This window comes from Vicugna pacos, chromosome 34, assembly GCF_048564905.1.
Source record: "Vicugna pacos chromosome 34, VicPac4, whole genome shotgun sequence".
NCBI lineage: Eukaryota > Metazoa > Chordata > Mammalia > Artiodactyla > Camelidae > Vicugna > Vicugna pacos.
In genome coordinates this window covers 8,354,828-8,375,033 of record NC_133020.1, presented here as the reverse complement: position 1 = coordinate 8,375,033, position 20,206 = coordinate 8,354,828, and the positions used below count along the sequence as shown (strand labels likewise).

General features: G+C 40.4%; 1 long non-coding RNA gene across 1 annotated transcript; it reads right to left on the bottom strand.

Moving 5' to 3' along the window:
• Positions 1-833: 833 nt before the first annotated feature.
• LOC140691310 (uncharacterized) lies at positions 834-8,379 on the bottom strand. The gene is made up of 3 exons (XR_012066913.1): positions 8,122-8,379; positions 5,935-6,074; positions 834-1,937 (listed from the first exon to the last, which is right to left on the bottom strand). It is a non-coding gene; the product is annotated as an uncharacterized lncRNA (long non-coding RNA).
• Between the last annotated feature and the right edge of the window lie 11,827 nt (positions 8,380-20,206).

The window sequence follows — 20,206 nt, the reverse complement described above, 5'->3', positions numbered from 1 at the left end:
GGGCACTAATTAAATGATGTTAAGTGATTGTGCCTCGGTAGACCAGTTGGCCAGTGGGTTGCTCCGGTCAAGTCATAGATTTGCTTCTCCTCTGTGCTCCGCTGTCTCGGACTGGGCTGATGCTTTGGTTTCTTTGATCTTGGCTTACAGTCCCTTCCTGGAGCCTTGCTCTTGCAACTCAGCAAGGGAACAAAGCCTTGCTATTCTCGGTCCTCTTTCCTCTTTCCCAGTCACTGTGATTTAAATGGATAGATTAGATTAGATTAGCCTTAGATTAGAAATGGCTGATCTCAAAGCTTCGAAATGTCAGCGGTTCCCTGGATTCCATTCACTGTGCTGGGACCTGGCGCCATCTGTTGCAACCCTAGTGCTGACAGTTGGCTAAATCACGACAGAATTTGCCACTCTTCCTGGACATTTGCCTTGCTTGACTGCTAAGAGCCCCTGCTGTGTGCCTGGCTGGGTTTGCGTCTTGAGCTCGGTAGGTTGGTGTGCACAAACTTCTGGCTTCCTCACCTATCTTATTCAAGAAACCACTGTCCATCCTTTGTCCACCCCTGAAGTAATAATGTGAGAAAAGAGATTCTGACTTTCTAAACTTATCACTGCTGCCTTGACAGAATTTTCATTCCTGCTCACTCCTAGAGGTCATGATTTCTTGGGATCAGCCTGTAGTATTTACTGAGCATTTATGCAACTCTGATGAATTCAGTAGAATTCAGTTAAAAAAAAGAATCCTGCCTTAAAATTAGGAAATTGAATCACAAAACTTATAGTCTTGGGTTAGAAACACGGGAACTCTAACTTGGAAAAAAATGAACGGAGAGCCAGAGGAGAATTAGATTAACTTTTATTTTTCATGCAATATTTTCAGAACAAACTGGTGAAGTGTAGAGTTGCGGAAAACCCGAATAATTCAATGAAACATGATGATATTTTAAAAGAATGAAGACAGGAGGGTAATACTGTGAATGACTTCACTGATGGATATTGTGCTACAGGTTTAATATGTAATTTCATTTTTTCTGTATAAACTCAACCAGTGGATGTGTCATGGGTCCAACTTAAAGACATTATTTTCTCATAGAAAATTTCTTCTGAGGTGTTTTTTTTTTTAGGAAGTATAATTCAGTCCAATAAGAATTTCTTGTATATATTGGAGCTTTAGGGAAATATGTTGAAAGTCCCTGGCACTGTATCTGAACTCAAAGAGCTTATCCTTCTTACCAGGGAGTTGAGACTACATAATACAAGAAACAAACAAAAAATTCTGACACTGTAAAAGGCTAGATCAAGGTCAAGAGCTCTGTGTTAAGTTCTTTTGCTGCCCCGAGTCTCAGCAACTATTCTGATGCCAGAACTATTTAGAAGACCCAGAAAGAACTACATGTTTTAATTAAATAACACATGGCAGAAAGCACAAGATACCAGCTTGGGTTTATCAGGCAGAACAGGAGCTATCCTCGTGCTAAACAGACAGGCACCAAGGAAAAGAGAGAACCCGAGAGACAAGTCTAAAAAAGCTTGGGAGCTATTTAATACAACATCCTAAGACGAAATCTAACGCTACCCGAAGACGTGAGGGGAGACGCATTTAAGAGAGGCAGCCTGGTGTAGAATAATGATGGAGTAAAGTAAATGACACGGAACTATGACAAATTCAAAACCCAACTGGAAAATTAGGAAAGAGAATGAAGTCTCGTGTATAATGACACCCTGACAATTACCCTCGAGCAGTGGGGCGTGTCCTGACACATTTACCTATCCTGGTGCTGCAGGCGCTGGTGTCTGGCTTTCTGTGTGCACAATGGGGCTTTGTGTACCACTGTGGCCCATTTTCCATCTCTGTGTCTTCAAATGCCTGGCTTCTGCTGCTTGTTAAAAGGAGTTCAGAGCAGACACTGTAGGACCTTCAGGTCAGCTGTATTTGTATCGTCCTAAATGAAGACAGAATTTTTTTTTAAATGGAAATCACTAATACTGAAAGACATTTATACAATTCTACAACAAGGAAAAACCCCGAAAAAGAAACTAACTCCTACCTAGACAAGGTGTCAACATTTAAGATTATTTTATCCTCCTGTATACAAAATTGCAGAGAAAAACAAAGCAGCAGGAGGTCTAAACATGCCAGTCAAAGAGGAGACAGCACATTCTAGACTGGGAATATAATTAAGTAGAAGATGTAAAAATAGGATTTCCCAACCTGGCAAGTGGAAATATAAACCAACTGGCAGAGAAAGAGTGGAGAGCATAATCCCGCTCTTTTGGAATAACTATAGAAAAACATTAAGAATCAGAAAATGGAAATTTGGGAAGAAGGAAAGCAAGGGGAGACAGATGAAGAAAACTTGTTAAGTGTGTGGCAGGAATGAGGTCGCCAAGATTTAAGGCGAACCACTAGCAAACTAATTTGGGAGCAAAGATACTGACATTTTGGGGGAACGATTAATAAGTGATCATCTTCAGAGTTCATGTGAGATAAATTTAGCTGCTGATCAAGGAGTTAGTTCCCTTGCTCGAAAGGAAGTAAAATATAATCACATTCGAGAAAAATTTGTTTTTCCCTTCACCATAACCATGAGTATGAAACATCAGTTGCTCACTAATCGGCAGGAACCTGCAGTGGACGCCGCGGCTTTTTACAGCCCCGCGTTGCACACCGCAGTCCTTCTATGGTTGCAATTAAATCAGCTGTGCTCTTCCCCACTTGTATTCATTGCATTAAAAAATAAGTAAGTACAGATATAAGCCCTGTGTTCCTTAAAAGAGGCTGGGATGGAATGAAAAAGCTGTTTAATAAAACATAATAAAAGTATTTCACATTCATTTCTCAGCCCTAATAAGTAGAATTACAGGGGGAGGGGGAACCTCTCGCAGGTGGACAAGCCCTCAGCCGCCTTCTCTGATTCTCTCCTTAAAAGCTATCAATTTAGAGCTGTCCTGTGTATCGCCCTGTGAATTGAACAAGCCTTTTCAGTCTTTAATTAAGGGTGAAAAACTCTTTGAACATCACAGCATTCATCTGTTCATGTGTGGAAAGCCTGGTGTAACAAAAGAATTTAATCAAACTACAAGCCTAATAAAGACTACGTTGCCTGAACTAAATGTTGTTATTGTAGTAGCGGCTCATAGTTTTACATTTAAAAAAGCGGGTCAGAGTGTTCATTCATCTTGATTAGCAATGCCAACCTAATTACTTCTGGAGGAAACAGTAATTAGCTGGAGTCTCACCTCATTAATCATGACATTCTTGTAGCAGACTATTTTTATCTGATAAATGGCTTGGATTGGAACAAGGTGTATATTTGAATTCTAGTTAATTGTACACAGCTTGCCACATAACATTTCACATTTTTATCACTTAACTGCTTCCTTTCTGTGAACCTCTTGAAGAGCTTTTGTGGGTGACGCAGTCTTGCAGTGGAAAAAAAAATCTGACTTAAGGAGAGGGTCAGCTGTCCTTGCTAGTGAACCTATCAGAAGCACTGTCTCAAGGAAGCAGAGGAAAGGATGAAGGATCTGTGTGTGTAGATTAAGTCATTCAAATGACTGTGGGGCAGACACGTATTGTAAAGTTTGTGCAGTGAATTCACAGTGGTAGCATTTTGTAACTTGGCCCAGTAGCTTCTATATGATTAATAACTATCATGGACAGCAAGCAGTGCGACTACATACTAGGCAGAGAATCATAGTGCATTCAGATCCTCGGTGTTTCTAAGCCAGTGCCAAGGAGAGCGCCGCGTTTAAAAAGGAGTATTATGATCAGCCCTCAGCACCCACTGGTTCTTCACCGTGGTGTTAACCAAAATTTGAAACTGATCTGCAGATGGTTGAGTTTGGAAATGTGGCACCTGCAGATATGGAGGGCCAACTATAGCGGTCATTTTGTGAAACGGACTTGAGCATCCGCTGGGCTCCTGGAACCACTTCCCCGCGGATGCCGAGGGATGATGATCACTGGAATCTGCGGGCTACTTACTAAGGCTGGGGTCACTCTTTTCTGCAGTTGCATGGCTCTGGCCACTTCTCTGTTCCCGTGCTGTCTATTTCCCAGGGTTTAAACCCATAGTTAATCAGAATATCCTATTTGTTGCTTTCTCCTGGTTCCTTCCCAATTTATGAGTCTTTCAGTGGAGCCTGAACACCACTGCCTACAGAGAGAATTCTTGAATTTATTCCTTGTAGAAGTTTTTTTTTTTTTTTTTTTTTTTTTTTTTTTTTTTTTTTTTTACCGGAAGCTAACAGCAATATCAGAGTATCACTCTCAGGGAAGGTCAATGGGAACTGAACAGGATGGCCTTAGCTACCTATGCCCAAGGTCAGGTTCCTCCATCCCCCATTGTCTCCTTAAGAAGAATGGATCCATTTCTTAAGGGCCAACTCACATTAACCAAGTTTAGGAAGACTGAGTAGAAATAAGAATGTCAGTTTTTAAAATTTCAGTAAGAAATGATTTCATATGTATGGACATAGTATTAACCTGGATTTTTTCCTCTGTTGTCAAGCTAGACAGAAAGCAAAGCAGTAATCAGCCAATTTAATAATATACCATGTGAAATTATGGCCACAAGAGCCAGAATGTTTATCATGAGCTTTGTCAACATAGCATTATGTCTCTGTAGGGATATCTACATAGGAAGCCAGCTCATAATTTAAGGGTTGCTCGCTGATCAAGTAAACAGAATGGGCAGAATTAGATGAATTTCATGTTTAATGGAATCAAATTGATATAATAAGATGTACCCATCTTTCCATAGAGTTAACCATTAGCCTCATCTCCTGTTTCCTGGGCAATGCTAGGATGGACCCGCCAGCCTTTTCCTCAATGACTTTTTAAAAATTTCCAGGCTGAACACTTTTGGGTTTTTTTTTTTGCCTCATTTGTTCTTTGTTTTGATATATTAAAATAATGTATAATTATCATTAAGCCTTGCTGACCCAGGTACCATTCTGCTTCCTCCAGATGACTCTGTGTATCTCTACATGATGTATTCATCAGCTGGTTTTATTTTCCTTCTTTCTAAGTTTTCTGGGCACATCACTGAGGCTAAGTACAGAAGTCCCTCTACATACAAAAAAAGTCATTCCTAAATCCATTTGCACATAAATTAGGATGACACAATTTTACTTGAAACTTGAAAATTTTAATACAGGCTTTAGGATTTGCTCTATAAATTAATAACAAAGCCAGAGCAATATTCCTGCAAAGTGCATAAGCTTGCATTTTCCAAGCACATTCCCACAAAATATAGGTTTGGAGAGTTGAAACAAGGCACGCTGTTCTCCCAATTAACACATAGTCTATCCGAGAGCTTTCCCCCAATATTGGTTTTTGTCTACATAGCAAATCTGTTGAGGCCATTAAAATCTTGCTGCCTGGTTCTCTGCATAACTTCCTGCGGAGGAACGCCAAGACCTGGGTGAGGTTCGGATCACCTCTCGGCTGTGTAAAGAAGTTGGGCAGATTCAGATAAGGTCTTGACCAATGGACTCACCAGTGGGTTGTAACAAAGGTATCACCAGCAGCACATTAACCATGCTTATCATTACCGTTCTCAAGTGAATGGTTGGTTACAGAGAATTGCCATTAGGTGGCCAGGTGTCCAGTTTTGATACTCTTCAACCAGCCACATCCTCAAAGTCGTTCCTTGTCCTTATTCACTTCTATTCCTCATCTGTTGCTGATTACTGTAGATCAGCCAGGTCTGGCATGTTTCACATGTCACATGATTTGTCTTTCTCCCTAAAGAACTTTCCTTACAGTTCCCATGATCCATCTCACCTCATTGTTCATCCTCTTCCCACTCCTTTTAGTTTTTAAAAATGTTTTCTCTTTATTTCAATCAATCACATACTTCTTATTGCTCTACTTTAAACTTGCTTTTCAGCTGGGCATGGTGTGGCTAATAATAGCTGTAAACTATAAAATACCTCAGAACCAGATGCAGACACAACACACAGGTGCTCTCTGAGAAGGCAGTGGCTGTGTGTGACCGTCTCCACCATCTCTTGGTAACAGGTCAAGTGGACTAAGTTTTCTCCTTCTTTAGAATGTTGCGTGGTTATTATCTCTGCGAATTCACAAATACACAGGTTGAAAGTTAAGGAATTCCTATTCTGAACATGTGACTTGGCTGATGATATTATTTATGTTGTTGCTAAGAATTTAATATTATGAGCGATAATAGTTACTGGTTCTTTTGTTGCTTACCAGGGTCCAGGCACTGTGCTAGGTGCTTTAACTACATTCATTCATTTAATTCCCATATGAACCCTGAGAAGTACCATTTTTATTCCCATTTTACAGATGAGGAAATTAAGTAACTTCCCCACCATCACTCAGTGACTAACCGTAGAGCTGGGATTTGAACTCCAATATGTCGGCTCAAGAATTCACCCTTAACTACTTCTCATATCATGGGCTCCTTGTCACAATATCCAAAAATACAAAAAAAAAACCTCGAAGGAAAAAAAATAACGTTGACTGATAATCCCACCATTTAGATAAACTTCCATTTTAATTTTGATTACATGTGTTTCCAGCTTTTTTCCCAGAACAAATTGGCTGCTTGTTTCACTCAGAAGATATTAGGAGTATGTTTACATGTATATGGGTGTATTTACCGCACCACTTTCAGAGACTGCATTGCGTTTTAGTATTTTTAGCCATCATATTTACAGGAACAATTCGCTTCCCATTATAAGCAATGACACGAGGCATAATCTTGCGGAGAAACCTTTGTTCACATACTTAGTTTTCTCTAGGAAAAGTTCCAGAAGTGGAATTACTGGATTGAAGAAGAGAATGGATATTTTTAAGAGTTCTTGTACCTATTGCCAAATTCCCTTCCAGAAATGCTATATCAGTTTATACTCCCACCATCAGCATATGAGATGTCTGCTTTCCTATACCCCGAACATCATGAGGTTTTAGCATTCTCTTCTTTTCTCTTTTATAATGTGTGCTCCATTTTAAATTTGTATTTTTTTTGGTTGTTTTCTGCTTAAATGTATTACCCTTCAGCTGTATTTACCTTGATTACTTTGCCTTTCTATGCCTCACTTTTCCCTCCGTAAAAAATGACATAGTGACAGTAGTTACCTCAGTGTTGTTGTTTTCTTGTAGACGCTGCATAGAAAAGTGCTTGGCACATGGCTTTTGCTATCCTTATTATCATTATTATTGCTTTTTCTCTTTGAAAATCATTTTTATGTGTTAGATAATCCAGCTTTCCTTGGTTATTTTGAATTTTAATGTATTCTCCATGATGTAGCCATCTTAAATTCAGTCTACTTGTTCTCTCTTACAGTCACGTGTTCTATGATTTTTTTTTCAAATAGTCATACTCAAATTCATTTTTGGACCCAAATAGGAAACCACTTTTTTCTATCTTAAGACTAAAACTTGAATAGAAAGTATTGCTATTTAATCTAAAATTGTAACATTGGAGATGATATTTTTGCAGAAAAAATTACAGGTCCAAGATTTATAAATAATGAACTTATCATTTCCAGGTGTCTACTGCTCTTCTTTCCCACGATTGGAAGGATCTGCTAATATCTTAACCTAGCGCCCCTCCACCCGCTCCTGGCCCATGCTCATTTTGCTTCAGTTGCTGGGCTCGTTCTGATGGTGGGAATACATAACTTGTGGCAGGTCAACATCCCCAAACGCATCCTGTTTGATAAGATTTGGGACTTGATGACCCTATCATAAAGGCTGAGGCTCCCTCTTGCTTCTGGAGGGGCCTGGCTGCCCTCAAGTCTAAGACTAAGACCAAGAGATTAGAATTTTAGGACCTATGCCTTCCTTCACTTTAGTCCTAATGCACAGGCTCTGGCTTTGGTTCTGGCTTTTTGAGTCTCTCCAACAATTCTAGGCCATCAGGTGAGGATCAACATGCCTGTGTCCCAAGCCCAAAGTATGAACTGTAGGATCTGAAGAAAGTTCTAAAAACCATAGGGCCCATTCCTCTCCCTGTAGGACACCTCTACTCTGTCTCCATTAACCAGTTGTCAAGCCTCTGAACACGCCAAGGTCAGGGAATTCCCAGATGTCAGCGTCAGCTCATCTACAAACAGCTCTAATTATGAGAATAGGTTCATGCAAAACCGTACCTCCTGGCGCCTTCATGCAACACAGTTCTGTCCTGTAGAAGTTTATTGTTCTATTTTCACAAGACATGTCTCCAAATATCTCCAACTATTGTGCCCCTCAGTCCTCCTTCTGTAGTCTTAGCATCTGCCTCATTTCTTAATGCTACATGACATGATTTTGTACCCCTTTCCCTTACGGGTAGCTCCTTTGGATCCTCCCAGCTTGGTGCTGTGTTTTTGAAGCATAACACAATTCCCAGATATGGTGGGACCAGAGCAGAGTAGATGTAGCCTACTACTTCCATTGTCCTGGGTTCTAGAATTCTATTCATATCTAAGACCATATTAGCATTCTTTTTTGGGGGGGGTACATCGTGCTGTTATTTTATGATGAGTTTTTTTTGGCCAAAATCTGAAGTGTTTTTTTTTTTTCATATACACAGCTATTAACTTTTCTCCTCCCTTAATCTACCTCCACTTTTCACTTGTACCTTTTCTCCCTACCTCTTGTAGGACCTTATATTATTATGTTAGGATGAACTTCATCTTGTCTGAATCAACTCATGGTTGTACCCAACTGAAATCTTTCTGGATTTTGATTCTGTAAGGTGACATATTGATTATCCATTCCTTTTCTATAGCATCCATAGTTTTGAAAAGTACCATGCAATTCTTCAAACAGGCCAATGATGATGATGTTAACAGGGGCATTACAGACAAAACTTCTGTGTCCCCCCCACTGAAGGGCTCTCTTCAGCTCAGTACTCTGTTTATGGATATGGTTGATCTAATAATCAGGACACTTTCTAACTGTGAATTTTAGTCAATACGTACTTCGCATCTCAATAAAGCGACTCTCAAATTTTATTTCAAGAAGATGTTGAGATGTACCTAAACAAAATTCAGTGCCATATTTTTAAAGGTTTAGGAGGTACTCCTCACTGTATTCTCTTCTTGGAGAGCTACAGTGAGCATTATTTTACATACTCTGCTTTAAAATCTCTATTTTGCTTAACTCATACTTTCCCAATGTTCTTGTGTATGACTCCTGCTCCCTGAATACCTATGCACATCCCATGGAAGTCTGTTCTCTGTAGACACCAATTTGGGAAATATTCCCTGCAAAGGTAAAATGAGAGAGCCTGTCAAATGCCCTGGGAAACTCAGACACATACATCCACAGTATTTTCCTTGTCTCCCAACTCTAGTCATTTTATCAAAAGAGGAAATGATCTAGGTCTGGCGTGAATTGTTCATCACAAATCTAGGTTGGTTCCATACAGATCCTGTTTGATTTTCTCAAGGCCAGCCCTGCTCAGAATCAACACAGATTTTAAAAGTGCACTAATGAAACTCACACTCTTCCATTCCTCATCTTCTAAGTATATTAAGTCAATATTAGCTCATCCCCATCTTCTGGTGCCTTCTCTTTATCCAAGTTTCCTTTGGACCAAGTTTCCCTGATGCGAATTCCAATGAGGTTCAGCCACTTCATTTTGCGGCTTCTGACAGAAGCCTGGGACAGGATTCACGTGGTCAGAAGCACGTGGCTCCTCTCCTAAAACTGCCTGGCATTTCGAACATGATTCTGCCCAGTCTTGGTATTTAATTCCACATTCTGAGGTTCATTCTCGCCTTTCCTGGCTAGCGAACATTTCCCTTGGTGGAAGGTGCACACAAAACAGAAACTGATATCCTGGACTCCCTGTCACTTCTTCACTTTCCATGGCCCCAACTCATGTAACTCTCTTCCTCTCTCTCTCTCTTTCTTTTTTTTTAAGTTTCTTTATCTGCTTCAAAGAAAAAAAGCTCTTTTTGTTGATTGTTAGCATTTCTGGAAAAATGTTTTTCTTTTGGGGGAAAGTAATTAGGTTTTTATTTATTTAAGGGAGGTACTGGGAATTGAACCTAAGACCTGGTGTATGCTAAGCATGGGTTTTACCACCGAGCTATACCCTCCCCTGATTGTTGGCGTGTTTGAAAGCCTTTTCTCATTCTTGGCTTTCACCCTCCCTGACACTGCTCTTTGGGTTCCATGTCACTTGTCTGCCACTCACCTACCTTCGATTGCCATGGCTTCTCTTTCTTCCTCCTCACTGGGATTATTTCACATTGTGTTGTCAGAATTTTGTGTTTGTGAGCTTTCCTTCCCTCTTGGGGGCCATCTCCTTTCTCAGATCTAAGGATCCGACTTGACCCTACCCAACTAATCTTTTTGAAATCTATCTTCTTAGGGCTCTGGTCTTCCCATCACTGGCTGTTAATATAACTTAGATGAGATGATTGCATTCTTCCAGGGGTCTTTTTGTTCTCCAGCCAGCTTCACTTCTAAAACACCACTGGACTCAGCATTTCCATGTCTTCTTCATTATTTCTTCTTTCATAGAGATGAAATGATTGGCTGGGCAAGTCAAGCATCCATTTTACCAACAGGAAATGGCCTCTAGTATCTACCTTGATAGACAAAATTCCTTGGTAATTGTCCAGCAAGAATTTGTTCTTGGCAGACAGACTTATATTTTATCCTACCATACAGAGTTAGAAAGGTGTGAGTCCTGTAAGGGAAATGCAATTAAGAGAGGCCCATAAATAAATAAAATTAATTAAAGCAGATTTGTTGTGATAAATACTTTGGTTGACAATTGGGTATTTGGATGTTAACAGACCTGAGAACGCTTTAGGGCAGTATCTTTATTTCTAACTGTAGCTCTGGAGGTATTCTGTGACTATATTACAATGAATGAGTTTGACTAATTGATTTTTTTGTTATAAATTATGCAGTCCTGGAAAACACAAGAATGCACTTAATTTACAAAATATGTTAATTCTTTTAGTTCTCCATATTGATCATCCATTGAGCTATGGTGGCTGATGATTTAGCCAGCGGGAGGCATTAGAAACTGTCTGATGCCACCAAGAACAGATAAAGGGGCTCACCCAAGCAATCACCGGCCACAAGTCCCTCCCTTCTGAGAGGTGTGATGTTGGCGATGACGAGGGCTGCTGAGAACATGTTATGGTTTAATACAATTCTCGCCGCTAGATAAATGAGACAAACTGTCTTACAAAATTTGACCTTCCAAATAATAGGCTTTATTTTTTTCACTCACAGATCCCTTGGTTTGGAACATTGTCTTTGGCACAGTTGTTGTTAAAATGATTTGTTTTCCCATTATTTTCAATGCTATATACACACCAAGTGAGTCTCAAAGGTTCTGACCAGCATGAGATAATTGATGTCAGATCACACAGTTGCTATATTTCTCACCAGAAACAATTAGATTAGATTTTTTTTTTTTTTTTGCCTTTCAGCCTCATCATGAGTAAACTAGTCATAAAGCTATTTAGATTTAGGAATTGTTAGAACTAGTTCGGGGGACCTTCATCTAGAAGGCTTGTATTTTTATTGGTCTTTGCGTACTCAGATTCTTGTCATGGTGCAGTCATTGTCCGTAACTAGTCATTTTTAGTAGTTTTAGTCAACACATGACAATGTAAGGAGAATTTGGAAGACTGAAGCTAGATCGGGAGGGAGCCTTCCTTCTGTAAATTGCTCCCAAGGAGCACTGACTACTTGGTATTTCGTCCTGTACGATTTTCATGTCTCCTGTCCAGGATGGAAGTACTACAGAGGAGAGAAGCACACAAAGAATGTGTGGCAAGAGGAAGAGAAAGGGCAGAAGGGACACGGGGCTGAGGGAGCCACCGAGTGACCAGAGAGATGCTGAGTGAGGGTCTTCGCTCCTTCCTCTTCCAGGACAGGCTTACGATGACTTGGCGTCTTCCCGCAGTGATCATACTAAGTCAGTGATCAAGTAATTTTAAGTCTATAAGGCAAGAAAACTTACTGTTCTGAGAAGTAAAACTATTTGATCCTAGGCCTTTATTACGAAGCCAGATTTTTGAAGTCATTTTATTGGTGTGTAATTAACCAAGTCATTCTTAATAATTTAATTTCTAGAAGAGACCAAGCTAGGAGTTAAGGCAGTAGTAGCCACCATTTATAAAGAAGCCATTGTGCACAAGGCATGCCCCATGTTTCTGGTCCTACCATCACTGTTCAGGGCAGTTTTTACATGCTCCTAAACCTTGGAAAACTAAATTTCAAAAGCTTTAGCAACATGCCTCAATATCACATGGCCAGAAATGTTTGAGTTTAAATTTAACCTCAGTTCTATTTGCTTCCAAGCCCATCTTCTTTTCTCTTCAATATTGTGTCTCTCTTTGCGATGTGGACAGCTGTGTAGCTCTGGGTCTCCTTAAGCTTTTCATTACACATAGGCACTTTTTTTTTTTTAACACATTCATTTTACTTTCCTGGGGAGGTTTTGAATTCTTTAGGTTTTGCAAATCCTAGAACTAGATAGCTCTAGTGCTTTAAGAAAAGTGCCATTGCTCTTATGCATTTTGATCATAGAACTGAAATGTTTCTGAATCTGCTTCAGAAAGGAAACTCAAAGGAATTCACTTTGATTTGAAAAGAAAAAGACAAGAAGATAATAAATATAGATTCGAAAAAAGAGACTCACAGAAGAGCATCACTATATCAAGGGATTCCCAAGAAAACGGAGATTGTTGGAAAGGGGTAAGCCAGTCTGTTTTTCAATTACGTCTGCTTTTCTACTAGACTGTGAACTTTTGGAGGATAGAGACATGCCTTTTTCATCTTGAATACCCAAGGCCTGGCAGAGTAACTCAGAAAGCTTTAAATGAATGCATTAAGCATTTAATTTATGCTTCTGATGTGACTGGTTCAAAGGCCAGTTGTCTTAAAGAATAGAAGGATACAAGAACCTTAAGATTGCTCTTCACGTGAAATGAAACAGATTTTGGCTGCTAGAGTCAGTGATCATGTCAATTATGGGCAAGACCTTCAATTTCTCTCAAGTGACAGAAGGCTTCGCATTCAGTGTGTGTAATTTATGAGTCTAATAGCTAACCTGTTTCATCACAAACACCAGGATGACACATCACCCTCCCTCCTCCACATACACAGATACACCTCAGTTGCTGTTAAAACATCAGAGTTTGGACGGTTCCCTTTTTTCTACAATGTTCCTCTACCCGGCAAAATGGCCTAAAGCCCTAAAGAAGATCTTTTGGCCACACGTCAATCATTATCATAAAAGAGAGTAAAGCACATTTCCCAAACAAGAACATCATGTGTTTGAGATAAGTTTTTGCATGTTTTGTTTTGTTTAATTTTGAGCTTAACTGATTAATTAGCTAGTTAGTTAATTAAGTCAGTCAGAAGTTAGGCAGAACTAGACCACACAAATGAATCGGCCAGAGGCACAGGTGAGGGGAGAAAGGAGAACCTGCTTGAAGACCTCACACCTCCTCAGACCTGTGGCGAGGGGTGCAGCTGGATGGGTCATTGCCTATCCTCAAATGCATTCTGTGAAGTAGGAAACCCAACACAGATGATTTTAGGGAAATCAAATTTCTCACTTATGGAAGTCATTAAAATATTTCAGAGTCCACTCTCCTCATCCATCAGCTGATGCTCTAGGCCAGTGATTCTCAAATGTTGCTTGGAATCAAGATGGCTTGGGGAACTTGGTGAAAGCATGAAGGTCCAGGCCATCTCCTACTCCCAGGAGCTCCTCTGGCCTTTTGTCCTTTATTAGACCTTGGGGTGATTCTCATACTCACCCACATTTGAGAAACATTGCTCTAGGCAATGGTGGGTGCAGGACTGTCTTCCTTGTCTCTGCCTTTTCTGTTTGAATGTAGCATGTCTCTGCACAATTTTGTCTCCTGGTCTTGCCTCCTGGTCCCAGGCTCTTTATTTTGTTCTCACATTTATTTCCACTCTATCAACCCTTTTGGATCTGATCTGACCCATCCTGACTCTTTTAGCATCTCCTATATATTTTGTGCTGCTATGCCATTCACAGCCCAGCTTCTTTCTGTCTGCCTTTCTCATCTGTCTCCTGAACCTCGAAGAATCCTGCACCTGCTCCTTTATAAGAAGGGTGAGGTGGGGGTGGGCAGCCTTCAGATATTCTGCATGCATATTTTATCCACTTGTGTTCTGCATTGCCCAAAAATAAATTCATGACTTTCTTTTCTTTTGAAACTATATCAAATATGGTATTAACACAATGTCTTGAAATACAATTCTCCCTCTGATTTTGGAGATAAGTGAATGTACGTGTAAGTCATTCACCAAATGTTTAATAGATTCATTATTAGCTAACGTGAGCTCTCATAGGTAAATTTCAAAAGGCAGATTGGCAAATATCCCAAAAACAGAGACAGAGGCTTAGTTTCCCAAAGTGACTGCTCTTGGATCCTTTCTGTTGACCTCTTAAAACCCAAGTGACACAACCTTGTTTGGTCAATGAGTGTTTATTGATTGCCCATATAAAGCATGATAGACAATTGGGAATTTGAAGTCAACAGAAAATATTAGGAAGACATAGGGCTCAAGAAAGCCCTCAATACTTATAGGGTTACCTCAAGTATCTAGGAGAATCTGCTTGAGTAATGCTGAGAAAAGTAAAATCGAGGATTTATGTTTGGGAACTGTAATTATTGTCATCCAGTGTTTGAAATACTCTTTGATCTGTAATAAACAATTATCCATCATGATATAAAGTTCTGGATTTATTCTTCTTTCACTGAGCTACTCTATCTTCCTAAAGTTTCTTTAGCTAAGGTATATCGAGAATATAGTCAAGAATCTGGATACATTCACTTGCCACATTCCCAAGAAAAACATCAGTGGATGCAAATCGGAAGGAATCATGAGCTAAGTTGGAAAATACAAAGGACTGGGCCTCTCTCTCCTTGGTGAAAAATTGGAAATGCCTGTTTTGTCTTAATCTTTGTGTTTGCAGTTTTAGACGACCCACATGAGGGAGGAAAAAGAAATTACCCTTACGGAAAGAACTTGATTCAAAAAGATTTCATATGTTCACCATAATGTCCTGTATTTGAGTTGCTAAAGATGTGCAGATCAATTACTGTTGTAGATAGTTACTTATTGTTTTTGGCTATGTAACGTCTTAACTTTCCAACATCTAGGAATTCCCCATCTTGTGAGGCAGATACTGCTTCCAAGCTGGACATGTCAGATAATCACCTTCCCAGTGATTCTTGCAGGTAGAGTCTGGACACATGACTGTGAAGTTCTACCAAAACACACACTTCTGCCTATATTTGTGTGGGAAGCTGGTGGAGAAAAGAGAAACTGGGCAGATTCCACTCTGATAAAAGTGATGACAGGACTGGATAAAGAAGCTGTGGTATATTTATGCAATGGAATACTACTCAGCCATAAAAAAGAATAAAATAATGCCATTTTCAGCAACATGGATGGACCTGGAGATCATCATACTAAGTGAAATAAGCCAGAAAGAGAAAGAAAAATACCACAAGATATCACTCATGTGTGGAATCTAAAAAAAAAAAAGACAGAAATGAAGTTATTTACAAAACAGAAACAGACTCACAGACATAGAAAACAAACTTATGGTTACCAGGGGAAGAGGAGTGGGAAGGGATGCAATGGGAGTTTGAGATTTGCAGATACTGACTGCTATATATAAAACAGATAAATAACAAGTTTCTACTGTACAGCACAGGGAACTATATTCAATTCCTTGTGGTAACCTATAATGAAAAAGAATATGAAAAGGAATATATATATATATGTATTGCTGAAACATTGTGCTGTACACCAGAAATTAACACAACATTGTAAACTGACTGTACTTCAGTTAAAAAAAAAAGACCCTGTCCAGGAATCTGTCATTTAGTGTCCACAGTCACACCAGTAAATCATATAAATAGAAAAAAGCCAAAAATTTAAAATAAAATTTCCTTCCAGTTACTCAGTAATTCATAAGCAAACAGGTTTATGCTCATTGAATATTTTCATAGAAAATTTCATGGTGACCAAAGAAGAATAAAAAAAATCAAAGCCAACATTTTAGGGAGCCTTACCCTGATTGTGTTCAGCTGTGCAGAAACAAAATCATAACCAAATACACCTGTTTATTAATTTTGTTTTAACCACACTGGCCCTGGGCTGGGAATGTTTACATCAGCCTCACCTTGCATGCTCTTTAATGTGTTTACGTATCATGTCGACATGGTAATTATCCCAATTTTTAGGTCTGCGGTGATCAAAGTTTTACAGGCATAGAAATCAGCCCGGATGCTTGTTAATGAGGTGCATTTGTAGGCACCCCCATCAGAGCCTGTGATTCATCAGTTCTGGGTGGAGCGCTAACATTTCCATGTTTAACAAGCAGTACAGCAGGTCGCTTGGGCCCACTTTCTGAGAGACTCTCCCCAGGTGGAAAAGAACAGTGGCAATGACCAGGGTGGCACCTGTGTGTCAGGTGACGGACGATTCATAAGGCAACTCGTTTATTGCAGCCTTCTCCCTGTCTGTTTCTCACTTCCCCCCAGTTCTCAAGTTCCACCCATCTTCAGCCCAGGTTCCCAATGAACCTCTCTCCCACCACCATCAGATCTGTTGGGAATATCAAGAAGCACTGCCGTGCTGAGCGATTGTCCAGCCTCACCCTCTCAGTGAATCTGGAAGATGTTTTCGGGTATTTCACCCACAGTTTGGTCCCAACAGTGAGAGATCTCACTCTGAATGAATGAATTCAGAGTTAATGAACTGCTCTCCTGCTTTCGGCCTTTTCGGCAAGTATGGGTTCTATTCTGTGGACACAGCCCCGCCCCCGAGAGCACAGAACGCCTAGGTTTGAATTGGGGCTTAGTCAGTTACAAACTGCACAATTTGGAGCACGTAGTAATCCCTTCTGTTAGAGAGTTTCTTTAGAGAAATATGCAAACTGGAGATGATAATCCCTTCGTTACCGAGTTGTTCGGGTAGCACAGTGTTTTCATTTATTCATTCATTCATTCAACAAGTATTTACTGTGCATCAACCATGTACCAGGTGCTGGAGGGGAGGGGAGATGTCACATGAGACAGTACAAACTCCCTGCCCTTGTGGAACTTACAGAGGGAAAGACAGACAAGCAAATAGATACTATAAAGGTGGGTAGTAACTGAGCAAAGGAAAATAAAGCAGGTAATTAGAGAGTGTTTGCCTTGGGCGGTGGGGGGTGGGGGGTGGGTGATGGAGTGAACTACTTTTTACAGATCGGTCAGGGAAGACCTCTGTGAGAGAATATAAGTGAAAGCGAAAGGAAATACTTGTGCAAATGTTAGTGTAATAGTAGTTCATTGTGAACTCATCCAGTCCCTCTTTGTTTCCTATTCACATTTTCCCCTTCTAAGCATGTTAAGCATCCTTATTATCTTTCAGTTACTGACTTTCCCGCCAAATGTAGTCCATATGACATTCACCTTTCGCACAAATGCCACATCTGACTTAACATCGTCTTGTCAATTCTAATGATAAAACATCTGGAACCCATCCAGTTTTCTTTTTTGCCGCTGTTACCACCCTGGTCCAAGTCACTATCCGTTCTTTCCCGTCCTACTGTGAGGTGACCCTAACTAGTTTCCTTCCTTCCACTCTTGCCTTCCCCACACCCCACTCTCCATGCAGTAGCCGGAGGGGTCTTGCGAAAATGTAAACCAGATCACTTGACTCCAACGCCCAGAACCCTCTGCTGGGTTCCCATCCTGCTTAGAATAAAACCCGGGCTCCTTCCTCTCTCTCATGAACCTTCTTTGGCTGTGCCGTGACTGCCTCTTCCTCCTCATGGCCTGTCATTCTTCTCTTCCACGCCCAGGCTCCAGCTACGCTATGTTTTTTGGAACATGCCAACCTCCTTCATGCCTTGGCAAGCTATTCCTTCTGCCTGGAAGATGCTTTCTTGGCTCTTTGAGTGCCTGGTTTCTCATCATTCAGTTCTCAGCCTGGATGTTGCCCCTTCAGACAGTTCTCTCTTGATGACCCAATCTAGTGGCCAAATACTCCATTCGCCATATTTTAATTCTCTAAAGAGCATTTATCATCCTCTGCTACGTGGGTTTGTCGACTGATTGGCTCTCTCCTCCCACTGCAGTGTAAGCTCTGTGAGAGAGGAAACTCTTGTCTATCTCATTGTGACCATGTTCCCAGTGCAAAATAGTCTTTCATGTATTAGGTGCACAGAAAATACTTGATAAGTAAACCAATACATGGGAGTATTTCAAGAAGCAAGACACAGTTCCTACACTCACAGATTTTACAGTCCTGTAGAGTGCATAATTTATCATACTCTCAGGGTTTACAAGTGGTCAAGAGTTCATATTTCTTAACTTCAACCTCAAAAGTCCTTCCCTCAGTCTTTGCAGCCTCTGTTTAGCTGCTTCTACATTACACACACATTCCATTTCCTTTGGAGTGGGTTAGATCAGCCTACAAGAAAGGAGCTCTTAAGCTAAGCCACTGATGAAAATATTATTGGACTTTCTATTTCATCCAGATAAATAATCTGTGTTCCCAAACTGTTAATATTCCTGTTGCTATATTACATTTTTTAGTGCACAATAATTTTGGTAGGATGTCAACTATTTTCCTAGTGTTTAATGAAATATTAAAGCAACACAATCTGAAAGACCCTTGTAAGGCACTCTGACCTGGGCTCAGGAGAAATACTTAATAATTTGTTTTGTTTCCAAACTACTCTGTGACCTCTGGACCCCTTGGTCCCTCTATTTGTTCATCTGTAAAGACTAAGTAGTGTAACAGAAATCTCTCCTTTTCAGAGAACGCAGAGGCAGAAAGTCAGAGTCTTCAAGAAATCTCATAGATGCTCCCTGGAGATCATTGAGGAGCCTTGAAAAGACCTGTTGGCTCAGCTGGTGAGAGTCATTTATTGCCCTGCTGTTCTGAGGGCGGGCTGCCAGTCTGGGATCGTGCAAGGGCATTGTAAGGTTTTGTTTTCCTTAATGTTATTTTCCCCACCAGCCTTCCAGAATGTCTGAAATGTCTACCACAAGAATAGCTCCTTTGGGTTAAGAGGTTATCTCCAGGGAGACATGTTTAAAATGAGCTCCTTGTGCAGACAACACACGAGCACCATTTAGCACATCTGCACCGACTGGATTATTAGAATCGAAGTTGCCTTCCAGAAGACAGCGTGAGCTGAGGGAATGGAATCTGTCATCTTCTGCCCATCCCTCCACCCCTGGAGCAGTGACAGAGACCTTCGATAGTCAGCACCTCTCTACGCTATGGATAGAACTTAAGAAAAAAAAATCACAGCCCCTCTCTCTCAAGAAACTCTCAGCGTGGGGGAGCTGATGAGTGTGCACACATTAACCAGACCGCTAAGGCAAAGTGAAATCAACGGATGAGGTTGTAAGGACAAGAACAGCTCATGCCAACATGGAACATTGGGAGTGGCTTTGTAGAGAAGATGGCATTTTATTTGAACTTGGATTAGACTTTGGAGAGCAAGAAGGATTTCAATAGATAGAGGTGGAGTGACGAGGGTAAGAGTAGGAGAGGAGAGAGCTTCATAATCTGGGAAGACAGCAGAAGGAAAGGCAGTGTGAATTTTAATGAAATTAGATTTTGGAAATATCTGGAGAGGGAGGTGTTTCCTATGAATTGTTTATACACACACACACACACACACACACACACACACATACCTGTGAAATACTCATCAGAGTCATGATAATGAACATACCCATGGCCTCCAAAGTTTCCTTGTGCCTCTGCATAATTCTGCCCTCTGGCCCCTTCAGACAAGCACTGACCTCCTTTCTGTCACTGTAGATTAGTTCACCTTTTTTAAAGCTTTATTTAAACGGAATTACACAGTTAGCTATTTTGGTTATGACTTCACTCACTTAGTGTGATTATTTTGATATTCATTTCTGTTGATGTCTGTATCAGCAGTTCACTCCTTTACACTGCTGAGTTGTATTCCATTGTATGGGTACACCATCATTTGCTTCTCTATTCACCTATTACTGGCAATTTGATAATTTTTGGTTTATGGATGTTACAAATAAAGCCGTGTGAATAATCATACAAAAGTTGACATGGGTGTATGCTATCATTTCTCTTGGGTGAACACCTAGGGGTAGAATGGCGAGATTGTATGGTAAGTGTGTGCTTAATTGACCTTTTAAGAAACTGCCAAACTGTTTCCCAAAATGCACGTACCAT